At 39.4% G+C, this 9,124-nt stretch overlaps 1 non-coding gene across 1 annotated transcript; it reads right to left on the bottom strand.

Moving 5' to 3' along the window:
• Positions 1–1,884: 1,884 nt before the first annotated feature.
• Positions 1,885–1,945, bottom strand: LOC131753917 (U7 small nuclear RNA). Its single transcript, XR_009334975.1, has one exon. It is a non-coding gene; the product is annotated as a U7 small nuclear RNA (small nuclear RNA).
• Between the last annotated feature and the right edge of the window lie 7,179 nt (positions 1,946–9,124).

Genomic DNA, 9,124 nt, shown 5'->3' with positions numbered 1-9,124 from the left:
AAAAAAAAATGGTTCTGTAAAACCTAGGGGCAGGACAGGAGTAAAGACACAGACATAGAGAATGGACTTGAGGACATGGGGAGGGAGAAGTGTAAGCTGGGACGAAGTGAGAGAGTGGCATGGACATATATACACTACCAAATGTAAAATAGATAGCTAGTGGGAAGCAGCCACGTAGTATGGGGAGATCAGCTTGATGCTTTGTGTCCACCTCGAGGGGTAGGATAGGGAGGGTGGGAGGGAGATGCAACAAAGAGGAGATATGGGGATATATGTAAATGTATAGCTGATTCACTTTGTTATACAGCAGAAACTAACAGACCATTGTAAAGCAATTATACTCCAATAAAGATGCTTAAAAAAATTGTCCTCAATGGTTACAGAATATTCCATCATTTGGATATGATATTTTATTTAATCCCTCCAGAGATGTTGGACACAGAGTGGCTTTTAGGATTTTTTGTTAGCACATATTGTTACAATGAACATCTTTTTCTGCATTTTGAACTTTTTCTCAGGCTATAATTCTCGGCTTAGAATTACTGTGTCAAATGATCAAACATGTTAAAAGTCTCTTAAATATACAAACAGGCTAATATTTTCAAAGAAACTTACAAAAAGTTATAAGCAAAAAAAAATACAGATAAAAATGTAAAAAGAAACAGTCAAGTTCCCAAGATACAGCGTTTTAAAAAATATTAGAATTTTCATTTTGAGATAATTGTAGATTAACATGCATTGGTAAGAAATAATACAGAGAGATCCTGTTACCATTTGTGCCATTTCTCCCAAAACTAACATCTTACAAAACCATAGTGTATTATTACAACTGGGATATCTCATTGATACAGTCAAGGTAAAGAACATTTTTATCTCCACAAGAATCCCTCATGGTACCCTTTTATAGGCATGTATACCTCCCCCTAAATCCCATGCCTGACTCTTGGCAACAACTAACCTGTTCTCCATGTCCATAATTTTATTATTTAAGGAATGTTATATAAATAAAATCATGAAGTGTCTGACTTTTTAGGATTGGCTTTTTTTCACCCAGCATAATCCGCTGGAGATTCATCCAAGCCATGTGTGTCAATAGTTTATCCTTTTCATTGTTGAGTAGTATTCCATGGTATGGATGTACTACATTTGTTTAATGATCACCTGGTGAAAGACATCTGAGTTGTTTCCAGTTTTTGGTTGTTATGAATAAAGCTGTTATGAACATTTGTACACAGATTTTGATATAAACGTACATTTTAATTATCTGGGGAAAATGCCCAAGAGTGTTATTGTTGGATTATATGTTAGTCATATTTTTGTTTTGTATGGAGCTGCCAAATAGTTTTCCAGAGTTTTATTTTTCATTCTCAGCAGCAGTCTATGGATGATTCAGTTTTTTACATTCTTGGCAGAATTTGGTGCTGTTACTGTTTTTCATTTTAGCCATTTTGAAAGGTGTGTGGTGATAATATCATTGTAGTTTTAATTTGCATTCTCCTAATGGATAATGCTATTGAACATCTTTTCATTTGCTTATTTGCCATCTGTATATCCTCTTTGGTGACACGTTATTAATGTTTTTTGCTCATTTCCTAATTAGATTATTTGTTTTTTAATGTCGAGTTTTTAATGTATTCTAGTCCTTTGTTGAATATGTGGTTTGCAAGTATCTTTTCCTAGTCTGTGGCTTCTCTTTTCATCCTTTTAAGAAGATCTTTTACATAGGAAAGTTGCAAGTTTTGGATGAGGTCTAATTTATCAGTTTTTCCTGTATAGATTATGCTTTTTTAGTCAAGTCTAAGAATTCTTTGCTTAGTCCTATGTCCCCAAATTTTTCTCCTATTTTTTTTTTTAAAGTTCTAGTTTCACATTTTTCCCCCGTATGGAGGTCTTCTGGTAAGGACCAGAAACCTGCCAGACCAATTCTAAAAGAGCTATAACACTTAATTTTACATTATACATTTAAGTCTGTGATTCATTATGAGTTAACTTTTCTGTAAGTTAAGAGACTTAAGTCCAGGTTCTTCCTTTTTTGTTCTGTTTTGTTTTTTTCACTACAGATGTTGAATTGCTCCAGTACAATTTTTTGAAAAGGTTATCCTTCCTGCATTTAATTGCTTTTGCACTTTCATTAAAAATCAGTTGGGCATATTTGTGTGGGTCTATTTATGGGTTCTGTATTCTGTCCCATTGATCTATGTATTTACCCCTTTGACAATACCACACCATCTTGATTACTGTAATATATTGTAGTCTTTAATATCAAGTAGAGTGATTCCTCCCACTTTATTTTTCAAAATTGTTTTAGCTATTCTAGTTTCTTTGCCTTTCCATACAAATTTTAGAATAATGCTGTCTGTATCTGCCAAAAAATCTTGCTGGGGATTTCGATAGGGATTGTATTAAAGCTATGTATTGATTTGGGTAGAAATTACATCTTTACTATGTTGTGTCTTTCAATCCATGAATTTCATATGTCCCTCAATTATTTAGGTCTTTGATTTCTTTCATCTGTGTTTTGTAAATTTCAGCATAAAGATTCTGTACATATTTTAAGTTTATATCCAAGTATTCATTTTTTTTGTCATGAGTGGTACTGTGTTTCTAATTTCATTTCCCATATATCATTATTAGTACATAGAAATGTAATTAATTTTAAAAATATTGACCTTGTATCCTACAGTCCTGCTGAGCTCACTTACTAGTTCTAGAAGGGTTTCTGTTTTTTGTTTTGTTTTTGTAAATTCCTTGGGGTTTTCTACACAATTATGTTATCTGCAAATAGGGACATTTTAATTTCCTCCTTTTCAATCTTAATGTCTTTTATTTCTTTTTCTTGCCTTATTGAAACATAGAACTTCCAACACTGTGTTGAATGAGTTGTGAGTCATATGTTGAATAAGAGAGAGAAACCATCTAGCCCTCTTCCTAATCTTAGGGAGAAAGCATTCAGCATTTCTTTATTAAGTATGATGTTAGTTGTATAGGGTTTTGGGGTTTTTGTTTTTGTTTTTGTTTTTAGAAACTGTATCAAGTTAAGAAAGTTCCCCTTTATTCCCAGTTTGCTAAGAGGTTCTTGTTTTTGTTTTTGTTTTTTTTCCTTATCAAGGATGAGTGTTGGATTTTGTCAAATGCTTTTTTTAAGATATAAGTTTTGTTTGTTTGTTTTTGCGGTACGCAGGCCTCTCACTGTTGTGGCCTCTCCCGTTGCGGAGCACAGGCTCCGGACGCGCAGGCTTAGCGGCCATGGCCCACAGGCCCAGCCGCTCCACGACATGTGGGATCTTCTGGGACCGGGGCACGAACCTGTGTCCCCTGCATCAGCAGGCGGACTCTCAACCACTGCGCCACCAGGGAAGCCCCTAAGATATAAGTTTTTGATCTTTAATAATGTTTGTAAGGCACTCAGGCAATGATCTTTTTAGGTGCTGAATCACCTTCCTCAAGATGGATACATGGCACCTGCAGGTGGTCAAAACTGACCTTGCCCAGGTGTTTTTCCTTTTAGCAACTTGTCTTACTGTGTCACGTGACATTTTATTGGTTTATTTTTCATGTTCCTTGAAAAATGTGAAAGGACTTTGTTTATTAAAACTCAAATATTTTCCTTATTCACATCTCCCAGGTTTTTCCTCTCAAGTCTTATTTCTGGCTTGAGAAATGTGTGTGGATCAGAACTGATTGTCAGGGTGGTGATACGTGAGGGATCATACAGTGGTAGGGCTACAATATATGAACTGATGTAGATTTCCCTGTCTTGGATTATTCTCACTTCCCACCTTTGGAACTTTCTAAAATAACTTATTTACATGACATCCACAGTGACATCCTGGCAAAGCTTTAGTAACAAGTTCTCAGGGTTGGAAGTGACCTCTGATTTGTTGATTTCCATGATGTAAATACTCCCACCATGGCTAATTTTAGGCACCATTATGATGTCACTGAGCATAGAGTTGGGGTGATGGTACAAGCCATCTTGGTACAAGCCAACTGCAGCATCCCACTACTTACACATAGCGCAGTGTGTAACATTGGTGACAGCCACCCCTAACACAAACTGCCCAGGCACTCAATTTCCCAGACTATTAATGGGATTTCCACAGTCTTTTGTCCAAGTGTTCTTAAGAATATGTAAAAGAAAGCATAGGTGGTCAGCCCTACAGAAATGGAGGTTAATGAGTAGCAAGTACAACTATGGGGGGGCATGTATCAATAGTTCATTCCTTTTTATTACTAAGTAGTAGTCCATGGTATGGATGTACCACTGTAAACTCTTCACCTATTGTAGGATGTCTGAGTTACTTCTAGTTTTTGCTTATTGGGAATAGAGCTATTGCAAACATTCATGTACAGGTTTTCATGTGAACATAAATATTTTTGAAATATGCCTTTATTAGTCTCCTCCCTCTGTCCCCCACCAAAAGCCTGAAATCCAGGAGTAATATTTTCCTTTTCTTTAAACTCCAAGTTGAGATATCAGAGAATTACTGGAAAAGTACATTGGTGTACTTAGCAATGACATATTAGAATCTTAAGAGAAGTTGGGCGTGGGAAGCTCATGCTCTAAATACGGACAGGTCTTGACTCACACATTAATTGTAATACAGTGTCCTTGAGCATTCACACAGAGCATCATGGGGATGGTTTGCTCTGCTACTGGCTTTTAGGACCTGCTGACACCTTCACCCCATCAGCACGAGCTTCTCCTGCTCCACTTCCAAGTCCGATAGAATGAAGACTTTTTAAGCAAATAAACGTAAAAGCCATGTGCTGCACTTATGTGGCTGAGCTGTCTCAGTTATACACTCGTGAGATGCATCCTAGATGCCTGTGTTGACTGATGCTGGCCTGGCATCATGACTGTATGGATTTTCATTTCTCTGAAGCATGACCATTTTCCAGGGGGCAGAATGGCTCAGTAATTAACAGTGTGGGTCCAGGGCAGGCAGCCAGGGTTCGAAATCCAGCTGTGTGGGTATTAGCTGTGGGAACTTGGGGAAGTTCTGTCACCTCTCTTGTACTCAGGTTTATCATTTGCTAAATGGGGATAAGAATAATATTTACCTCATAGAGTTGTTATAAAGATTAAATGAGATAACATTTTTCTATGTTTAGAAAAATGTTTGGCACATAGGAAACACTCAATACATCATCATCATCATGCATATGTTGGGAGCACAGGAAAAATCACAGGGCCCTTTCTCTCCCTTAAGGGCCATCAGGTTCCACACCACCCTGACTCTCTCTCCCTTCCTTGTGCAGACATGTAAGCCTCAGGGTGGGTGGCTCCTCAGGCCAGCCTCACAGCTCCCACTTCCCTGGAGCTCCGCTGAATACACTAAATTTTGAGCCCTCCACCCTCTCCATTGGATGCTGGACGTGCTGCTCACTCCTCTCTCAGGGCTGGCGCTGAGCTCAGCTTGCACAATAACTTGGAGGCAAACAGAAGCCAGCTGACCAACCCGCAAGGTATGCCCTTGGCTCGCCTCCACTGCCTGCCTCCGCTGCAGCTCCTCCACACAACCGGCAGTCCTCACAGGCCACCCGCCCGGGCTCGGCTCTCATCTTGCAGGTCTCTAAACCCCTGGTGTTCCTCCAGGGGAGAGGGGAGCTGTTTCCTGCCACCAGCGTCTACCACCTTGCTCGTTTTCAGCTTCTTCTGCAGCTCTTTTCTCTCTAACCAATCCAGACTGATTGCCCTTTGGCACCTCCTTCAACTCAGGGACTTGGGTTTTCTCTACGTGCAGCAGGAAACAACCTGTTCATATGTGGGGTGGCAGGGCTTCACACAGATCCTACCAGGTCTTCTAATTCCCACTAGCCTGCAACTCCTTAAGGCTGAAGTGCATTAATCTTTGAGTCCTGCTAAGACCCAGTAGAATGCCTCTATGTAGTATATCAGTATTTATTAAATGAATGCTTGAATAAATGATGAATTTCTTGGAAGCATTGGGGAAAATGCCCGGCTAACACGGATCCCTGCCACCTCCCAGGGATCAGCCTTCTGCTGGAAAGTTGGCCCATAATCCCCGCAGCACTCTTTGGCTGCTGATTTTCCAACTGTGGCTTTACACCTGTTTCATTTTACAATATTTATTGGGAAAGCATTTTAGCCGCTTATTATAGTCAGATATCATCCGTGACAAGCCATTTTCCTTGAATTAGCCCAGTGAGAAATATTTCTAAAGGCGTTAAATGAAATCATCCAGACATTTCCCGTGGCCAGCTGGACCTGGCAGCCACATTCGGTACCCTGGCTTGAATACAGAGCGGATTTTGCTTTTAGTCTACTTCAAGCAGCAAAGCTGCTGCTAATTCTCACACTAATAAATGGGGTTTTAACAAATTCTCACAAGCAAAAGCAACAGGAGAATTTACAACTGTGCTTTCAGTAAATTAAATGAGATAATGTAGTGCCTGGCACATAGTAAGCAGCCAGTAAATGCTAACTGTTATGACTGGACATCACTACCAAGAACCACTGCACAAAATATCACCAAAAAAAGATGGGGGCTGGTAGGGAAAATACTTTCAAAGGTTAGTAGAAAATAGGGTCATGTAAATAATTATATTTTTGAAGTTGGGAATAAGGAAGATAATGATAAAAAAAGAAAATCATTTAATAAAAATTAAAGGGATGAAAATAGAAGAGTTGGGAGATTGCTAGAAAGCGAATAAGCAACGTGCATTTCATAGCGTGTATTTAAAAACATGAATTACATGCTTATGCACTCACCCTGGAAAATTTCACACAATCAAATCACATTGTCTCAAACTGCTTTTCCAAAAACTTTGAGATACACCAAAACTACTCCAACAATGTGGTAAGTGGAAAATCGTGATTACATCCTTACATAATTATTTCAGAGGCTTTTGGGTAAATGCAGAAGTCTTCATTGAAACTTGAACTTATGAAACACGTGCTACATAGCTCTGTGATTCCATCTTGGCTCTGAAATACCGCTTGTGATGTTATCAACATGCTTGAACTCATGGAACTTGTGTAGGGAAACTCATTAACTCCAAGAATGAGATCCTTTTCCCAAAATATCTTTTCCTGGCTTCCCGATGCCACTCTTTCTTTGCTTTTGTAATTAAATATGAAAATATTGATTTTAACCGGACTTTAAGTTATCAGCTTTGGTTTTACTAATGCCTTTTCAAAGTATTGCTTTATTCCTATTAATTTTGGATGTATCTGTCTTTCATAACTTGAGTTTATAAGCCTGGAAATAGAATTTTACAGCATAATGCCTCTTGATGATTACCTTTTATTCCTGGGTGAATAGAATGCTGAGTCTCTTACAGCTTGTGAGCAGGAGTGGTGATCTTGGTGGAAGAAAAATATAGCATAATTTTAGCAGCCAGCCATGCTGGGTCATTAGCTGAAAGAGAGATCTGACCCACTTTTTTTTTCTTCTAATTAAGAAAATACTTTATTTTTTAAAAACAACTTTATTGAGGTATGATTGACATGGGAAAAACTGTACATATTTAATGTATGCAACTCGATGAATTTGGGGATAAGTATACACCCATGAAAGCATCATCACCTTCAAGGCTACAGACATATCCTTCACCTTGCAAAAGGGGCCACATTCCTCTTGCCTCATTTATTATTATTATTATTATTGTTATTATTTTGTGTATACATGTGTGTGGTAAGAGCACTTAAGATTCATCCTCTTAGGGCTTCCCTGGTGGCGCAGTGGTTGAGAGTCCGCCTGCTGATGCAGGGGACACGGGTTCGTGCCCCGGTCTGGGAAGATCCCACATGCCGCAGAGCAGCTGGGCCCGTGAGCCATGGCCACTGAGCCTGTGCGTCCGGAGCCTGTGCTCCGCAACGGGAGAGGCCGCAACAGTGAGAGGCCCGCGTACCGCAAAAATAAAAAAAGATTCACCCTCTTAGAAAACTTTAGGTACATAATACAGTGCTGTTGGCTGTGAGCACCATGCCAGCGAGTAGATCTCCAGGATTAGGTTCTATTAGAGCAAGACTGGAGGACAGTCCAAGGGGAAGAGAGGTTAACTGCAGCACAGAACTTCTGAAGGAGCCTGCTTTAAAGGTGGTCATGAGATGGTACCAGCTGACACTGTGGAGAACAGAGCAGTGCTCACATTGGGCTGAAGCTGCTCAGATGAACGAGGGCCATGAGACACAATGGTTTGGAGCTGATTTTGCCCTGAGTCAGAGATAACAGCATAGCAGGATGGCATGTCCCCACCTCCATCCAGGTAAAAGTGGCGGTATTTTACTCTAGCAAAAAGCTAGAAATAAATAATACTTTTGCTTTAGAAGTATATCTCTGAAGTAGTTGAAGGGGTTTTTCAATAAATACCTCCTGAGTAGAAGCAGTTGTCATAAAACAAGGTATTAGAAAATGTTCCTGGGTAACTTACTCATAGCACAAGAAAAACCCTAATTTCCTCCCTGAATTTATTGGCTGGCCAGAGCCAATTACAGATACTCACAGAAAAATATCAGTAACTTTTTTTAAAGTGAGGGAAATAAAGAAACAATGGCAACAAAAATCCACAAGCTTTTTTTTTTTCCAGTTGGCAAAACAGTATTTTTTTTTTTGCCGTACGTGGGCCTCTCACTGTTGTGGCATCTCCCGTTGCGGAGCACAGGCTCCGGACGTGCAGGCTCAGCGGCCATGGCTCACGGGCCCAGCCGCTCCGCGGCATGTGGGATCCTCCTGGACCGGGGCACGAACCCGTGTCCCCTGCATCGGCAGGCAGACTCTCAACCACTGTGCCACCAGGGAAAGCCAAAAAAGCAGTATTTTTAAATGAAAGTAAAAGACTTCTATATTTATCTTAGTGGACTAAAATTAACATGAACTTACATTTTTGACACTTACCCTGTCATAGCAACATATTATTTAGCACAAACAACTTTCTTCCTTTGGATTTAGAAGTAGTGCTTAAACAGAACTGCTAATTGATGCTTAGTGAAAAACAATTTATGGTACATTTTATTCTCTTATTGCTATAAAACTGGTTTAAAATAATGAGGCTCATGAAAGGATATGACCTGGACCATAAAATGTACTTATTAGAGTTGTTTGATAAATCATGATGGGGAGATTCTCACCTCTTAATAAGTGTAAGACACTGCAAT

The sequence above is a fragment of the Kogia breviceps genome, chromosome 3, assembly GCF_026419965.1.
Source record: "Kogia breviceps isolate mKogBre1 chromosome 3, mKogBre1 haplotype 1, whole genome shotgun sequence".
Classification (NCBI taxonomy): domain Eukaryota; kingdom Metazoa; phylum Chordata; class Mammalia; order Artiodactyla; family Physeteridae; genus Kogia; species Kogia breviceps.
This window is presented reverse-complemented; position numbering and strand designations above follow the sequence as displayed.